The sequence below is a fragment of the Gracilinanus agilis genome, chromosome 2, assembly GCF_016433145.1.
Source record: "Gracilinanus agilis isolate LMUSP501 chromosome 2, AgileGrace, whole genome shotgun sequence".
NCBI classification, from domain to species: Eukaryota; Metazoa; Chordata; class Mammalia; order Didelphimorphia; family Didelphidae; genus Gracilinanus; species Gracilinanus agilis.
Window position 1 is genome coordinate 197,947,552 of NC_058131.1, and position 18,123 is coordinate 197,965,674.

Consider the following 18,123-nt stretch of genomic DNA (forward strand, 5'->3'; position numbering starts at 1 on the left):
GCTTGAGGAGGAGAATGAAGTGTGAGAAGGCTAAAAAGGTTGGAATGGGTAGATTATAAAGGGCTTTGAATATCATACAAAGGAGTTGATCTTTGGTAAGGGTAATAATGGAGAGCCAATGAAGCTTAGAGAACTAGGGAAGAGCTTTGTCCAATTTGGGTTTTAGAAAAATAAAAATGTGTATTTCTGGTTTCTGAGTCAACATGGTGGAGTAGAAGCAGGGAAGCTTGAAACTACCATGAGAATCCTATTCAACCAATTTTAAAATAATGCGGCAAAATGAATATAGGAGTGAAAGAAGCAACAAGGAAACAGAGTGAAGCAACTTTCAAGGAAAGAACCTGAAAGGTAGGCAGAGAACATCTGGGGCACTAAGGTGAGAGGGGAAAACAGCCTGCATGAGGCTATAGCAAGAAGAAAGAAGCAAGCAAAGAGCAAGACCCCCACCCCATCCATGTGCGCGCACACACACACACACACACACACACACACACACACACACCTACTGTGTCAGGTTCTGAACCAGAGCCCAAGCCAACATCCAGAACGTGAGATGCTTGGGCCAGTAGTGGGTAGTGGTCCAAGTCAACTAACACTCCTCAAAGTCCCAAGTAAATCTGCAGTGAGGTCCTGAATTCTAGCCCAATGCAATCTGTGCTGTACGGCCAGATCTCTGTGGACCCAGAGCAAGGCCAGAAGTCTTAGCCCTGGCATGTGGTGAGGATATAAATAACAGTTTTGGAGAGTCAGTAGACCAGAAATTGCCCCCCCCCCAATCCTCTTAGCAAAAGCCAGAGATGGAGTCCCAGGATAGGGCGGTCTTCAGTGTTGTATGCCTGTCCTGAAAAAGTCCAGAATGAGACTAAAAGCCTATGCTCAAGCCTGAGACTAGGATTTAAGTTACCAACCGTTTCTAAGAGTAATTAAATCAGCAGTGGGAGGTGGCTCTCAGAGCTCCCAGCTCACCTCCTATCATACCATCTTGGAAGAACTGAAACTTGCAGAAACTCAGAAATAAGACTAAGGGTAGTATAAAGGAAGGACTAAAGTTTAAGAGAGTGCCCTAAACTCCCAAGAAACAGAGCCTGTCTTTAAAAAGTCTGGGGAAATAAGCTGACATAAAAAAATAAAACACCTAATGATAGAAAATTTTTATAAAGAGCAAGGCACAGACTCATAAGGGGACAGTGACAGTTAAAGCAAAGCAAAACATGCAAAGTCCTAATAAAAAGTATGAATTGGAACCATTGTAAGAGCTAAAAATATATTTTAAAAAATCATTTAAGAGAGGCAGATAAAAATGGAGAAGAGAAATGAAACAATGCTGGAAGAAATGGGCCAAATGAAAAAGAAGACTCAAAAAGGTGACAGAAGAAAATCATTTTCTAAAATTAGATTTTGGCAACTAAAAGCTAATGACTTCATGAGACATCAAGAAACAATAAAACAAAATCAAAAATATGAACAAAATTGCCATGGAAGCTGAATGGAGATTGCATTATAATAGAGAGAGACTTTAGATAGGAAGATCAGTTAGAATGTTATTGAAATATAAGAACATCCCAAAAATATCAAGAAAAAAATTGTGCTTGGCCCAAAGTCCAAAACTGAATAAATGGTGAAACTGAAACTCCAATATTCTTTCCATTACATCATGCTGCTTCTTAAGTAAGACAATATGGTATTTGCCAACATCCTAATTTTAAGGAGCTATAGTTTTCAAAATAGAAAGGATTCAAACTTTTTAGAAAGGGCTTCATAGATATAATTTCATTTGAATTTCATAATCCTATGAGGTACATGCTATAAGTATTTTCTTTATTTTACATATTAGGAAATTGAGATTTAGATCTGTTAAGTGTCTTGTCTATGGATACAAAGCTAATCAAGTTTGATCCAGATGTTCTTTCAGGCCCATTAGTCTATTCACTAAGATCTTTTAAGTTGGTATTGAATATTAATTAACCATTCACTTTCCAAAGAGGCTTTTTTCAAATAACACATCATGGGAATTGTAAAAATAATGGGTGAATGAATTCATTATGGATATAAACTGATTAGATACTTTTCTAACTATGCTTACAAAGTATCTTCAGTTTATATAAGTGAAGTGAAGCTCATAAGTGAACTTCTCTGCAGGGCTAGGTGCAAGGACACTAAGGAGATTAAAAATAAACAAAAATACAAAAATAAACTATTTATTGAGAATATAAGGATATAAAAGGATTTCAAACTCTAAGGGATTCTCCCTGGTTCCATAAGGAACTGCTTCTCCTGTTTCCACAGGCTACACTGATCCTTCCTGATCTGACTAACCCAAATTTTCCCTATTCTACAATAAACTAATGCTATGATACTTATAAGAAGTACATAACTATTAACTTTGTCACCAAATTATGAAAATAACAAAGGCTGGTTGACTGAGCCTCAGCAAGAACCAAATTAGGACTCTGAGCTTTAGTAGACTCATAGTCCAAACCAAAGACCAGGTCTTTCTTTGGTCTTCTCAGGGATAAAACAATTTTTGAAACAGCAATAGATAGTCACTAGTGTTTCCCAAGTTGGAAAAGGAAATCACTTAGCTCCTTCAGGTTTTTTCTTCCTTTCCTTCTATCTCAGACAGTGAGGAGAGATAAAAAAAGAAGATATCACCTGCTCCCAGCACTCTGAGAGAGAGACACATCCAAACAGAGAGAGCCACTGTCCCTCACAGACAGTAACTGCCACTCCCAAACTGTAACTGCCACTCCCAGAGTGTAACTGCCCCACAGAGATACTAAGTGCCACACAAAAAGCCTTACACCTCCCCAACACACTGTTAACATTTCTTTCTCAAGCCAGCTTCTCTACTTCTTATCTTTCAACCTATACAAGACTTAATTTCTAATATCATCCCTTTAGTATAGAGTATAACTAATAGTAGACTTAATACATATGCAGTTGTCCTTTTACTTTCCTCCTTCATCCAGAAGATATGTTTCCAATCTCCAGTCTCCATATAACTATTATTTCCCCTCCCACTTAAAATTCTTTTTTCCCATTATGGAATATTTACTCTGTTTTTTTAAGAAGCATTTCTTTGGTCCTAATTGGTCCAAAAGTGATGAAAGGTATTCTTTGAGTAATTTTATTTCCTTTTCTAAAACGGAAACCAATTTACATTTTGAATATTGATTGCAATCACTTTGCTGTGGCAGATATAAATATAGCAATCTATAAGATTTTAAGTTTTATTTTTCAAACTTATTTTGAGTCATAAACACTTCCCTCAAAAGCACCTAGTTATACCTAGTAGAACAGAGAGTCATAATCTCTTAACTACTTGGCAGCCCAATTATCTTTCCTTAATCTCAGCAAATTCTTATTCTCACTCTATCTCACCTGCTTCCTTCTTCTTAAATTGCCAAATTACTCCATTCACCAATTTAATTCACCAATTTAATATATGACTTTGCTTTAACTGTCATTGATTTTACTTATCTTTTTTCTTTTCCACCTAATTGGTCCTTGAGATATTTTTAGGTATTCACTTCATAGTCATGCTCCTCCTTCTACCTTCTTTCACAAGAGACAGTAGAAGAGCCTAGACATAGAAATTGTTCTTCACATTTTCTTCAACTTGTTCAAAATTTTTCCTTCTAAAACATAAATAATTTCTCACCTCCAAATCCCTCTCAATTACCTTCACAATTACCTTCTATTTTGCATTCAAGTCTTTTTATTCTCCTCGTTTTTGTGTATAAGATTGAACCAATGGTACTAAGTCCTAAAACATTAGTTTTTCTCAATGATATCCATAAATACTCAAAAGTCACTGACCTGGGGCCAGAGCTTTCAGGTTAGTCAATGATTCTTAAATTATGTATCTTTTATCTATTTTCCAGGTCAGTTCTTTTCCCTATGAAATATTTTACATTTTCTTCTATTTTATTTAGGTGATTATTTCATCCTATTGTTTCTTGATTTGTCATGGCTTGATTTGTCATTGGCTTATCATTAGTCGTTCTACTTGGCCAATTCTAATTGATAAAAAGTAATTTTCTCCAATTGGGTTTGACACTTAAAAATATTTGGTCAACTTCATTTCAAGGAGTTATTTTCTTCAATATTTTGTGACATTTTTACAAAGCTATTAATGCCCATTTAATAATTTTCTTGTACATTTCTCATTTTGTTTCCAATTTCTCCTCTGCGCCCTCATTTAATTTTAATGCCCCCTTTTTCTTCTGAGTCTCATAATCAGTCTTATTATACTAGCTTTCATTGTTAGGGACCAAGACTTTAAGATAAGATAGTCACTCTTCTAAGAATAGATATCATTCACTCTTCTAAGATAAGATATTGATCATAGGCCCAGCCATGCTTGGAGACAGTAAGACACCACCAGAGATTTTCTATGCTCCCTTTCTGAGTTCCTTTCCCCCTTAGTATCTGCCGACCCCCTTCTGCCCTCAACCTATATATTCTTGTCATAGATCTGCAATAAATGAGCCTTGCTTCCATCCAAGCGACTCTGTCTTGCAAGCGAGGTCTCCCCTCTTCTTTCCCTATGGGTTCTTAGGTTGCCGTTTCCCCGGACCCCTCGGTTGTGTCCGGCTGGACCCGGACATTTCATTTTGCATTTTTTTTAATGTTTTAATTTTAGATGTTTCCAAGTTTTTGTCTTCTGAGTTTGTGTCTTGGGTTTTTGTTTCACCATATTATTTTTTTAGATGAGATTCTTGTTTTGTTTTTTTTTTTTTATTTGCTCATTTTTCCAGCCTCCCTCTTGACTTTGGATTTTGTTAATGTTAAACTCTCCTTGTCTCTAGAATTGTCTGACCTGAGCTTCCATCTTTTATATTCTTCTGCTGCTTTCACAGCTTAATATAGGGGCATGTGAATTTTTGGTGTTTCCAAAGTGGCATGATCTTAGAATCAGTTTATTCATAGCCCTCCTGGTGTATAACTACAAATTCCTGACCTAATTTGGATTTGTAGAATTGCACGTGGTTAAGTTCCTGTGGACTGCTGCTGGACTTAGGCACAGTTAGCACACTGGGAGTTTCTGTAGGTTCACAGATAATTAAATGTTTATTTCCCTTTGGCTTTGGTCTCCTGCCCTGGTTTATTCCACTTCAGGCTTATTCTTGGGGATAAAGGTTACAACTGTGGCTTCCCTCTGTTCTTGAACTGTGAGCCATGCAACTATTCTTGCTTATTTTCCTTTTTTTAACAGAAGTAGTGCCTCAGTTTCTCACAACTATGATTATTTTTTCCCACCCTAGACCTGGAACCCAGAACTTTGGAATAGGCAACTAAGCTGCCAGATGGCACCCGTTCTTGTATCAGTGTTATTACAAGAGTCCCTCAAGGGCGATCCCTTCCTGCCCAGGTATTCAGTCCTCTTACCAACTTTGGGGCTGCTCTCTACCACTGCTGCCACCACCACATCCAGATTTTTGTGCTCCTGTCCAGCCCCAAATCCAGTATCCACATATCTTTCTGTCTATATACTTCCTTGGATTGTAAAAAATAAAAATGAAAAAAAAATCTGTATTTTTTTCCTCCCTCAACCCTCCCCCCCCCATTATCATTTGTTTTTGTGTTTTCTCTAGGTTACTGAAAACATGGTTGTAAATGAACTAAGGCAAAAGTTTTACCTTAAAAAAACTCTTACCCTGCCATGGTGACTTTCTCTATTCCTGGTAAACCTTAAATGAGAGATGAATGAAGAACGAACATTGCCTACCTGTTGTGTGCAGATGCAAAGCATGGAATCCCTGCAAAGGTACAGGGAGAGCCTCACCCAGAATTCCAGGGGACCCCCCTGGAGAACTTTGGGGTAAGGGGCAGTTGAGAAGGGTTAAAGACAGTTAATTGGTGGGATTGGATGTGAGGAGAGACTCAGCTTGTTCCTCTGGATTTGGGGTTTCTCCTGAGAAACCATTGTAGCTTAAGCCAGTGTTTCTACTCATAGAGTTAGCCTATTCATCAATTCTATTCTTCATTAATATAATTATATAATTATTTAGTAATTAGAGAGTAAGATATTTATCTATAGCAATAGAGCCAGTTTTAGCTCTGCTGTTTTAATTTATGGGATTTGGCAAACCTGTGCTACATTTTGGTTTGTCACTGTTCCCCAATTTTTTAGATCAATAATAGAATTATATGACACTTATCTATGGCTAACAATTACAGTTGGAGAGGCATTGGCTTATGTACCAACAGGCATAGCCATGACTGACACTGGCTATGGAGCCATAATAATTTTAAGAAAGATACTGGCTTTTACTTTTGGAAACACTAAGGTTACTGACCCGGCTATGGAAAAAATTTTGGAATATATGAAAACACTAATAGAAATTAATAAACAAATAAGGGAAGGGAGAGAACTTGATGCTAGGACAATTATGCAACTGGAAATCATAGAAAGCACGGTCACAACAAAGAAAGGGGGTGAAAAACAACAAGAGATTAAAAAGGACAACCCAGAAAAGCAAGAAGTTGCAGGGGCAGAGTCAGCTCCTGTAACAATACTTCCTATTACAGATAGAACAATTGTACAACCGGATGCTGGGATTATACATGTTAAAGGATACAAACCATTTACTGGAGGGGATCTAGAGATTTTAAAAAGGAGGTTCCCCCAGTTCTTCATAAATCCACATAAGGCGATAAAAGAATTCAAACGGGCAGTCAGGCTGTATAATCCAAATTTTGAAGATGTGGAACTCTTATTAACAGAGCTATTTACCCCGAGTAAAAAAGCTAAATTTCTGGCAGAGACAAGGAACAATCCCAATCTAGCATCATGGTCTGAGCAACAACAAGATCTAGAGTTGTCATCTCATGCAAACATGACGTATCTCAGGAGATGCAGGGAGGACTTGGCAGAGGTGATGAGACTCCATGCTAAACGATCAAATGCATGGGGCTCATTTGAAAAGTTAAAGCAGGGGGAGGAGGAACATCCAAGTTTATATCTAGATAGACTTTTGGAAGCTGGAGAAACTATTCTAGGGTTCAGGGACATGACTGCTGAAGACAACATTCAGCATATCAGGAGGCAATTTGTAAAAGGGAGTCAAAATTACATTCAAACCTATTTTAGACTGCATTGCCCACAATGGGAGACCATGCCCATTGAGGAATTGAGAAAGACAGCAGTTTATGTCCATGACTCAAAGGATAGTGACTCTAAAACATCTAGAAACTCTGAAAAAGATCGAGAGATTGCTGAGCTTAAAAAGCAATTGAGGGAAGCTCAGAAGGCCAGAGAGGTAGAAGAAATAAAAAATTTGGCTCTGATGTCCAACAATCAGAGGAGCCAAAGTAGGCCTAGACAATCTAGTGGCAGTGTTAACAACAAAATTAAGAGATGTTTCCTTTGTTCAAAAATTGGCCACGTGTACGGGATTGTAGATATAAGTCTCAGATTAACTTTGGAAACAGGAATAATAACAATAACAACAGGAGGAATACATACTACAATTCCAGATACAATAATAACACCAACAATAATAACAACAGGGCCAACAATAGTAGATACAGTGATAAGGTTAAGGCCAGATGTTGTGACCATGACAGTGCAAAGTTTAGTAGGTCCCCAAGCTTGTCAAAAATGGAAGAATACCTGTCCCAAGGTGCTAGACCTTGTACATTATGAACCAAGGAAGCAGCCTTAGAAAAAGAAGTTGTTGCAAGAAAAGAGAAAGGCAGTGATAATGATGTAGCAAAGGAATGTGAGAAGAACAAAATGGGTGCAGAAGATATTATGAATTATGGGTTGGAGGAGGTAACACAAAGTTACAAAGATATGACTGAGGAGGAGTTGCAAATGGAGGAAGATATAATAGAAATTAAGGAGAGAATTTATGGGAAAGGAAACAGTGATATGAGGTAAACTGACAGAAAACCAGGCACATCTGCACAAGTTCTTGATAAAAGCTTGAAGAAAGTAGCATTCCTTGATTCTCACTATGGGGGGACAGAAACATTCTGTAGTAAGACTGTGGATCATTTACATGTACAGCAAAGTCAAACAGCAAGGGCAATGAATATAGACAAGTGTTCTAATGGGGATCTCTTGGAAATGGACAGTGTCAACAAGGGAGATGAGCTCCTACAGACCATTGAGAAGGAAAGTGCTGAATTCTCAGATACAGGCACAACCTCTTCTCTATCACCAACTAGGGAAGCTGGAAGGGAAAGTAAAAACTCTAGTAGCTACAAGTCTAGAGGAATTTTAAAGCTAGATCCTGGAGCTAGAGAATTTGTACCAAGTCTACTTCAGGGTCAAGTGCATGAAGATGTAGCACACTTTCAAGCCTGTGATACTCCAAAGAGAGCTGCCTTTGGAGTAGATTCTGAGATAATGCATTTAAAGGAATTCAGTTTAATAAATGTCAGTAGCCAAGAGAGGAACAAAATGACATCGGTAGGGACAAAGGAACAATCTACAACACTGACTCTGTTTCCTATGCAAAATACATCTAGAGTTGAGTTTCCTGTTACTGACATGGAGTCTAGGGAGCAAATACAAGAAGAAAGCATAGACTCACAGGATTGGGATGTAGTCATGAACCACGAACACATTCCCAATTCTATAGAATTTCCTTTAATGCAGAGGAATACCTCTCCTGAATCTAACTTTGCTAAAGTCAAGCAAAGCATGTTCAGTGAAGGGAAGGACACTCTACCTTACTCATGGTCTGGAAAAACTGAAGTACACTGTGACACTGATAGGCCCATGAACAGTCCAGGGATGCCAATTCAGGCATTGGCAGTCCAACAAGCCATTGTTGAAGGAGACTTACCATCATTACACTCACAGAATCCTGAGCCAGCACAGACAGAAATCCTAGAACAAGATCAATGGGATTTAGGGGACATAGAGATAGAAACACCTTTGGTACCTGTTGATCAGACAGCTAAAGACAGGGAACCTTTGGTTATGGTGACAATAGGAGATCAAATCTATCCTGCTCTTATTGATACTGGAGCAACCCGATCTGTGTTGACACCAGCACCAGAAAATTGTGCACTAATGGGGTCTGTGAGAGTAAAAGGAGCCACTGGGCAAATGGAGTTGGTGCCCAAGCTAAAATCTAAGATGGTGAAAATAGGTCCAATGACTTTAGATCATTCTTTTTTGTTGATACCCGGTTGTCCATCCAATCTCCTGGAGAGGGATGTTCTTTGTAAATTAGGTGCCACTATCCAGTGTGATAGGTCAGGACAGATATTCCTACACTTACCCAAATAGTCACTCAAACACCATCCCTTGCTATTCCTGGGGCAAGTGGAGGGTGATGAGGAGGAACAACACATAGGGAGTATCTATCAACCAATGTGGGAATTTTGAAATCTGCCACCCCAGTTAAGATCGAGGTGAAAGAGGGTACTCCACCTAGAATCCTTCAGTATAAGTTGAGCAAAGAGGCCACAGATGGTATCAGACCCATTATCCAAAAGTCTCCTGGAAGAAGGCATTTTGGTCTACACTATATCCAAGTACAACACACCTATTTTACCCATTAAGAAGCCGAAGAAAGATCCAAATGGCAAGACACAATGGCGTTTTGTGCAGGATCTAAGAGCACTGAATAATTTTGTAAAGAAGGGACATGCAGTGGTACCTAGCCCGGCAAATATCATCGTATAATATGTTTTTGGATGAGTGATCTATCCATACATATTCCTAGGAATAGGATTTTTAAAAAAGAAAAATTGACTGGCTCACATTTGAAAAAGTGTCCAGTAAGTCCTTATAAGGATTTTAAGATAATTACAGATGCTAAAGCATACTTTTTTTTAACAGCAATATTTTGCCAAACCTCCATATAAGAGGGAACTCAACTCAGAAGATCTCCTTATATCTTATCTGGATGTATTACTTTCTCTAATTTCTCTATCATGGCCATTCTCTAATTTTTCTATAATGGCCATGAGATAGGTACCTTTCCCTTTCCCATCTTACCCCTTGCATTTCAGCTTCTTTTTATATATTGTTTTCTCCCTTTAGATTATAAGCTTCTTGAGGGCAGGTTTTGTTTTTTTGTTTATTGTTTTTTGTATTTGTATCCCCAACACTGAGCTTGGTACATAGTATATAGTAGGTACTTAACAAATGTTTTTGATTGATGTTAATGTTGCATAATTGCCACACAAGGGGAATCCAAATCTCAGAAGAATAAAAAATTCAAGTGTATTAAAGGAAAAGAAAATTATATAGAATGCCTAAATTCATGGCAACATATTATTTTAGATGATTTATATACAGGAGATTATTTAAAAGAATCAGTGATCTATGAGAAGTAGGACAGTAATTTAGGAATAATATAGTGCAAATTTATCAATAGCATCCTCGAAATATTAAGAATTCCAAAGAAGACTTCTAGTTCAGTAGGTAGATTCTCTTTTCAATAATTACTTAAATGTAGGGATAAGAGAAGAATTATAAGTGGCTGAGAAGACATAATTGCATTTCTGTAACTATATTTGTAGGGCATACTCAAATAAATTCTTGGATTCATCAAAGTATTAGAAATCTACATTTTATAAAGCTTTTTAAATTTCACTGAGAGCTTTCCTTAATAAGGACATTACAAGGTGGGCAATTCACATAGTAGTATGATTATTCTATGAATGATGGATTTTAGGCATGAGAACATGAAGTGATTAGTCCAGGTTAACATGTCAGGTTAACGTGTCAGAGATGATAAGATTTGAACTTAAATCAAATGTATTGTCCGCTATGCCACATTGCTGTAACCACATTTCAACTGCATTCTCTTACTGTAAATGAATTTCATTAATTTATTTTATTTCAGTAGACCTTTTTTCTACTTGCATTACCCTTTAATAACATTTTTGTTTAATTATAAAGTTTTTTTTTCCAAATTAGCAGAGGGCATTTTATTAGAAGTTTGAATGGTATTAATCTTCTATATCTCCTCTATTAAAAACTGATCAGCTAGTCCCAAAAGATGAAAACAATAGTATTCAGTCAACTAATGTATGTATATATATATACATATGTATGTATGTATATATGCATGTATGTATATATGTGTATTCATGAAAACAATTTCAAGAAAAAAATCAAATCAAGGGTCAGACATTGGATTATTTCTGAGATGCCTAATAATAAATCTCTTATTAACTCTGGCTTTTTAAAAAAGAAAACAAGATCGAATGGTGATGACTTTTATTAATTAAAATACAACATTAATTACTTGTCACATTTTCCTATAGACCTGCAGTTTACTTGTGATGAGCTGAACTTTTATCTTCAATATGAGAGTAAAATGGATTGGTGAAAGTCCTTGAAAAATAGATATGTAGATTTGACTTTCTTTGAGCTATGCTAAGAGATTTATATTAAACAAGTATTTACTACAATTTTAAATGAATGAACTTGAAATATTGATCAGGCTTGATTCTATTGTCTGCTTCTATTGAGGACTTCTCTCACTGGTTTCTTTAGTTGCTTTTCAGTACAAAGGGTGTCAGCACCCACAGCATATCTTGCATTGACTCCAAATGAGTTTGCCTCTCATATTATTAACAAAACTGTTATCATGAAGGATTTGTAGATATTTCCTCGGGGACAGAACTCCTAGGAGTTTTCTAAAGTGGATAATAAGATACTTGGTTAACTCAAACCTACAGAAGAGAGAGGTGATTTTGATTGAGAGAGACAAAGAGGGATTTATATTAAACACTTTCAAGCATGTGAATGTACAATAATTTTTCAAAATTAGCACAAACAAGCAAATCTATCAGAAGGTACTAGAATATATTGAAACTAAAATCCCAAACAACTCTAAGGATTCAGAGCCATAAGCAACCTACAGATAAATGAAATTGGTTGGATTCTCTTGGGACCCAGTTGAGCCTTCACGAAAAATGATAAAAATATTCCTGGTCCTAACCAAGCAGGGAAAGAGGAAAACCTGATTTTGATGATTTCTTGCTAACTAAAAGAAAGAATCCAAAGGGTAAAATACAAAAAACAACCCTGTACATCTATATCATTCCTCTCATCTTTCATGTCCAGTTAAATTTGCTTTCTAATGCAGAGTCTTCAAATCCTGCTTTTTAGCTTCCTATGAAGGAAGACTGGAGGCAAAATAAAAATATCTGCCTTTCAGGCTTTATGCCAGGTGAGAAGGATATTAAAGGAATAGGTTGTTAATAAAAACCAAAAAACTCTTACCTTCCATCTAAGAATCAAATCCATGGCAGAAGAGCAGTAAGGGCTAGGAAATCAGGGTTATGTGACTTGCCCAGGGTCACACAGCAAGGAAGTATCTGAGGACAGATTTGAACCCAGGACCTGCCATCTCTAAGTCTGTATTTCAATTCACTGAGCCACCTCCCTGCCCCCAGGGACAGAACAATTTTAAATTAAGAAGTGCCATTCCTATGAACTGAAGAAAATTTTGACCTTCATCATATTCTATTTTTGAAGACCATCTGTTCCTCTTGAGGTCAGTCATGGAAAATGGGAAATTATATTTCCCCTTAATTTTCAATATGAATAGTCATAAGATAAGAAGATATTGATCTAATTATTAAAATAAATAATATCTGGCATTTACATAGTTCTTTAAGACTTGCCTAGTGTTATCCTCATTGTAACAATGGGAAGAAAATGCTATTACCCCCAATTTATTAATGAGGAAACCAAGACATGTGAAGTTTAAGTATTACCTAGGGTCACGCAAATGGTATGTATCTGAGGCAGGACTTGAAATTGGGTCTTCTTGACTTCTGGGGCAGTGCTTTGTACTTTGCACTACCTAATTGTCTATTTTTATTTCTGATTCTGATACTATGAAGGTATTTGCCTTCTTTGAGCTTTTGTCTCTATCCTTGCTTTTATTTGTATACATAGTAAGGATCCTGTAGAGGAATAGACCCTTCAACCTTCTGCAATTCAACAGGTATCTATTTAATGTCTACTCTTTGCCAAGCACTGTTAGGCCTTACTGATATAAAAACAAAAACAAAAACAAAAACAAAAACAAATTAAACAGTTCTTGCCCTCAGGGAGTTTTTATTCTACTGGTAGGACATAATAGAATAATATGCATTAGAGGTGGAAGGAATCTTAAAGGCCATCTGATTCAAACTTCTCTTTTTCAGACAAGGAGAAAGAGATTCAGAGAAGTGGTGAACCATCTTGGCCACCATTGCACAGGCATTAAGCTGAGGAGCTGGATACTTGACAATTCATATCCTCAGATTCCAGATCCAGAATCCTTCCTACAGTTCCGTCATGTACACAGAGAAGGAACTTTTAAAATATACACAAAATAAATAGAAAGCAATATAATGGAGTGATGAAGGAGGAGGGAAAAGGTAAAAAAGGTAATGACACCTCCTTGAGAAGGTGTCACTAGACCTTTACTTTGAAGGATGTTAGGTTATGGAAGTAAGAATGACAGGAAACATATCCTGGATAGAGGGAGAGAAAAGAGAGGAACAATATCATATATGGGAAGCAGAAATAGTTTAGTTGACATGTTGAGTTTACTAAAAGGGGGTAATGTGTGGTGTCTGGAAATATTGGCTAGTCAGACTTGTAAGGACTTTGAATGTCAGAAGAGTTCATATTTGTCCTAGAGCAATGGTTTTTAGATTTTCTTGAACAGAGGAGTGACCTAGTTTTACTTGTGCTTTAGGAATATTAGTTTGGCAGCTATGTGGCAACTGTTAGATAGTCGATATACTGGAAAGCAAAGAGGCAAATTAGTTCATTGCAATCATCCAGGAAAGAGGGTAAGGTGGCCTGAATAAGCATGCTCAAAAATGGTACTGAGTGGTGAGTATAGATGCAAAGGACATTTGGGGTAATCAGTGTGATTGCCAAGTGATTGGATAAGGGAAAGGGTAAGTGAGAAAAGGCAAAGATAACTCAGAAATTTATAACCTCATGACTGGAAGTATTTTGATGCTTTTGACCAGACATAAAAGGATACAGGATAAAATTCTAGAATATACCAAGCCAAAGGGAGGATAGGCATGATGAACCAGTGAAAGAAATGAATAGATGATCATATGTGCAAAAGATAAACTAGGTGTATTGTATCACAAAAAACCTGGAAGGAGTGAATATTGAAGAGGAAGGAGAAGTTAAGTATTTCCAAAAATGCATTATAAATAAAAAATGACAGTAACTAAAAAAGGAAAAAAAAGGCATTTAGTAGTTAAGTGATTATTGGTAACCTTGGAGAAAGGAGTTCAGTTGAATAGTGGAATTAAAAGAGAAGCTGCAATAGTTGAAAAAGAATAGGAGGCAAGGGTATAGAATCATCAAGAATAGATAGTTTTGGGAGCATGCTTTTTTTCTCTAAGAGATTGGAGATGAAGTGGATGAGAGATATAGTAAAATAGACAGTAAATGTCAAGATGAGATTATTTGAGGGCAGGGAGATCTGGAAATATTTATATCCATTATGAAAGGAAAGACAGAGACAGAAAGACAGAGACAAAAAGACAGAGACAAAGAGACACCAGCACAGAAAGGGACAGATAGGTGACAAAAAGAGGGATGGGGGAGAGATAGATATAAAAGCAGACATACAGAGAGCCATCCACTCAAAGAGAGAGAAACAGAGTAGATAGACAGAAACAGAGAGAGGCAAGGTTACAGAGAAGATTAAAGGCCTAGAACTAGATCACAAGGTAAAGAGGTGGAATGTATCCAGCATAAAAACTATCTCTTTCTCAGAGACTGGAGCAAAGGGAGAAATAATAGATGTAATAGGATCATGAGGTATGAAATGGGGAGAAGACAAAACTCTTGGCTGATTACCAAAATTTTCTCAATAAACCATGAGGTGAAATCTTCTGCCAAGGGTGGAGAGGTGCATTTTTTAAGTACCTTGAAGAAAATTAAGATTTGGATCAGATGTTCTGTGTCATGTGATGAACAGTAAAACAGAGAAGCATAAAGACTTATCACACCTCTATGAAAGTCCATTTGAGATTAGGAAGAGAGATTGTATCTGTGATTTTATTGTTGTAAGGATCTCCTAGGTGAAGAAACTCTAACATTGCAAGGTGACAATATTCCTGCAATCTCTTTGTCAAAGGAATTTTGATCCTAGATTGTCTGGGTTATCTACTTCATCATACCACCTCTGCACAGGTTGAAATACTGATGTTGTTTTATTTGCATTTAGTACATATACTATAACTCTGCTAAAGTTATTAATTATTTAGATTAATTTTGGTTTGACTTTGGAGTTACCTAAATATACAACCATAAAATCTGCAGAAAGCAATAATTTTGTTTCTTCTTTGCCTATAAATAAGTCAAGATTAGATTATATAAATTTATAGTGAATAATTTTAGGATGGCTGGGTCACCTCTTCCACTAGTATTGTTTACTGTACCATCCCTTTCCACATGGAGAGAAAATGGATAGCGAAGGTAATTCAGAGTTCGGTTTTAAAGGAGTAAATAGTGTTATAAGGAAAAGAGCAGGAGCAGGAGCTGCTGAAAAGGCAGAAGCAGGAAGGTTCTGGAATTCTGGAGATGGGACAGGTCTGTCTTCTAACAGACAGTTTGACTGGAGTTGAGTTTTTTGGACTACTCCCCTGGAGTGGACCTGGTGAGGTGGCTATTCTCTCTCCTGTGACTTTTCTTCTGATCCATCCTTCCAACAACCTGTTTCTGTTTTTATCCTGTTCCTGCTGGTTGAGAGATACATCATCAGAGCTGCTTGAGACACCTAAGGCATCTGTCAATGAGAACCTTTCCCTGAGGGCTGGTCCTGCTTAACTTCCAACCTTATCACATCTATCACCATCTAAGGGGGAATTTGGGTTAGTGCAATATATTTATTGTAAAACTGGGACTTTAGGTAGAGAGATAAATGACAGTGCAGATATCACCTCTCTGAAGGGAATAACTAAATTTGGTGGGGAGGGTTAGTTATAGTCTTTAATAGATTATGAAAATTCTCTTCCTTTCTTTCCCTTCCCTTAAATAAACCCATGTTTATACTACATTTGCTATCCCGTAAGCTTTATCCTCTTGGTCTTCCCAAATCCTGTGAATCTTCTGATACTGGTCCTAAACAATCATTCCTTGACCTACTAAAATCCCATTACCACCTGGTATCTTCTAGATACATATTTCAGGAAGGTAATTCAGAGTTGGGTTTTAAAGGAGTAAATAGTGATAGGACAGGGAATCAAAGGATTTGAAGGCTTAGAAGACAGCAAAAATGTAAGCTGATTTAATATAGTCAGTTTTTAAGGTGGAAACTAAGCCTAGAAAAGTATTGAGAGCAGGAAGAGGTGGGTTGAATTAAAATTGCAGAAGGGCCGAAAAGACTGATATGCAAGGAAAGATGAAGGAATACAATATTATAATCAGAGAGAAAAAATCAGAGAGAAAAATCTCATAGGTATGGAATATAAAATTTGATAAGATGTATATTTGGCCCTGTAAGACTGAGGTAGAGTGAAAGTGTAGCCATCATTACTAAGACTGATGAAATAGAAAGCCAATATGAAAAAAAGAACTTCAGTTTGAAAGTGGAAGAAGTCCAAAAGAATAAGGAAAGGGGTTGGACTGAAGTAAGGTAACAAACTTCATTGAGAAAGGAGAAAAACTGACTTGGAGAAATGCTGTATAAGCGCCAGTACTGTTTGGATGTAGTCATATATCTGAATGGAGTCAATCTAGAATGAAAGTGAGTTAGAAGGTATGAAAATAGAAATTGCAGGGAGTAGTTCTTCCCCTTTTACTGTCTTCATGTGTCCAGGGGAAATGGGAAAGCATAGTGAAGGGTGCAGATTATTCAGGGAACATCCAGGTAGATGGAGGGTGAGAGAAAAAATATATAATAGAAAGGACATATCGTCCATAACAGAAAGGAGTTCTAGAGGGGAGCACAATGAAAGGGGAGGACAGAGGAGAATGGAAATAGAGGTAGAGTAGCTCTGTATTTGAAAGTGGGTAACCAAGAGTTTTCATCTATATAGTCCTTTTGGACTCGAAAGCACAAAGATTAGACAGAGAGATGAGAGTATTTATTAACCATTCACAATAGACTATTTCCTCCTTCTCAGCAAATCACAGTAACAGCCCCAGACTTCAAAGAATTTATTTTTTAAAAATTTATCTGGGCAGAAATGGTAGGGGAGGGGCAGATCCTGAGTGGTGTTTAGGAGACCTTAATATAAACTGTTCATGGACAATAGATTTCTTTCCTTTCCCCTACCCTGCCAGAAAGAACATCCTTATCCGGAGTACCAGACCTGGCATTTCAGAGTACAAAGGCCTAGAAAATACAAAAAAAAAGTATACTTTCTCCAAAAATCTTTGTGCTGGAGATGATATCATGGGATAATGTGAGAAGATAGGGTTCTGGAAATAAGCAGGGAACAAGCAAACATATTTTCCTTAATGTGAAAATGAATATACTCTTCTCAGAATTTTAAGCAATACACCTTCTATAAAATACCTGAAATAATAATGAAAAACTCATTCTGAATGTCTAGTCAGGGAATATAAGCATTTGAATTATGAATATTTATTGCTCAGACTTACAACCTATAATCACTTGAATATTTAATGCAGCATGATCTGTTGCTTAGGTTCTGAAAAGGTGAAAATTGGCTTTATTGGTGTGGCCTCAACTCCCTAGGAAGCATTCATGCTAAGACTCAAAAAGAGAGACAGACAGAGAAAGAGAGACAGAGAGAGACAAAGAGAAAGAAAAAAGAGACAGAAACAGAGAGAGAAAAAAAGACAGAGAGAGAATTTGAGCATCCCCCCTTCCTGATAGCTTGCTGGATTGGCATACTAAGAGTTTATTTCTATAATTCCCCACCTCTCATTCCTCATTCTTTATTAGGCAATTTAGAAATTACCCCCATTTCAGTGGTCCCAACTATACTACTGTCTTCCCCTAGGGATGGCAAAACAATCTCATGTTGATTTTGTCTAAAACACTATATAAATTTAAGCCCCAAAGGGCTCTGGGCCTTTGACTAAAAGGAGTTTGAAGGTTGATGGGAAGTTCTATGTCAAGAAGCTACCCTCCAAGTTTCTTTCCTCCATGAATAATGGGGGACGCATGTAAAAATTGTTCTCCTTTGGCACCTGTTTTC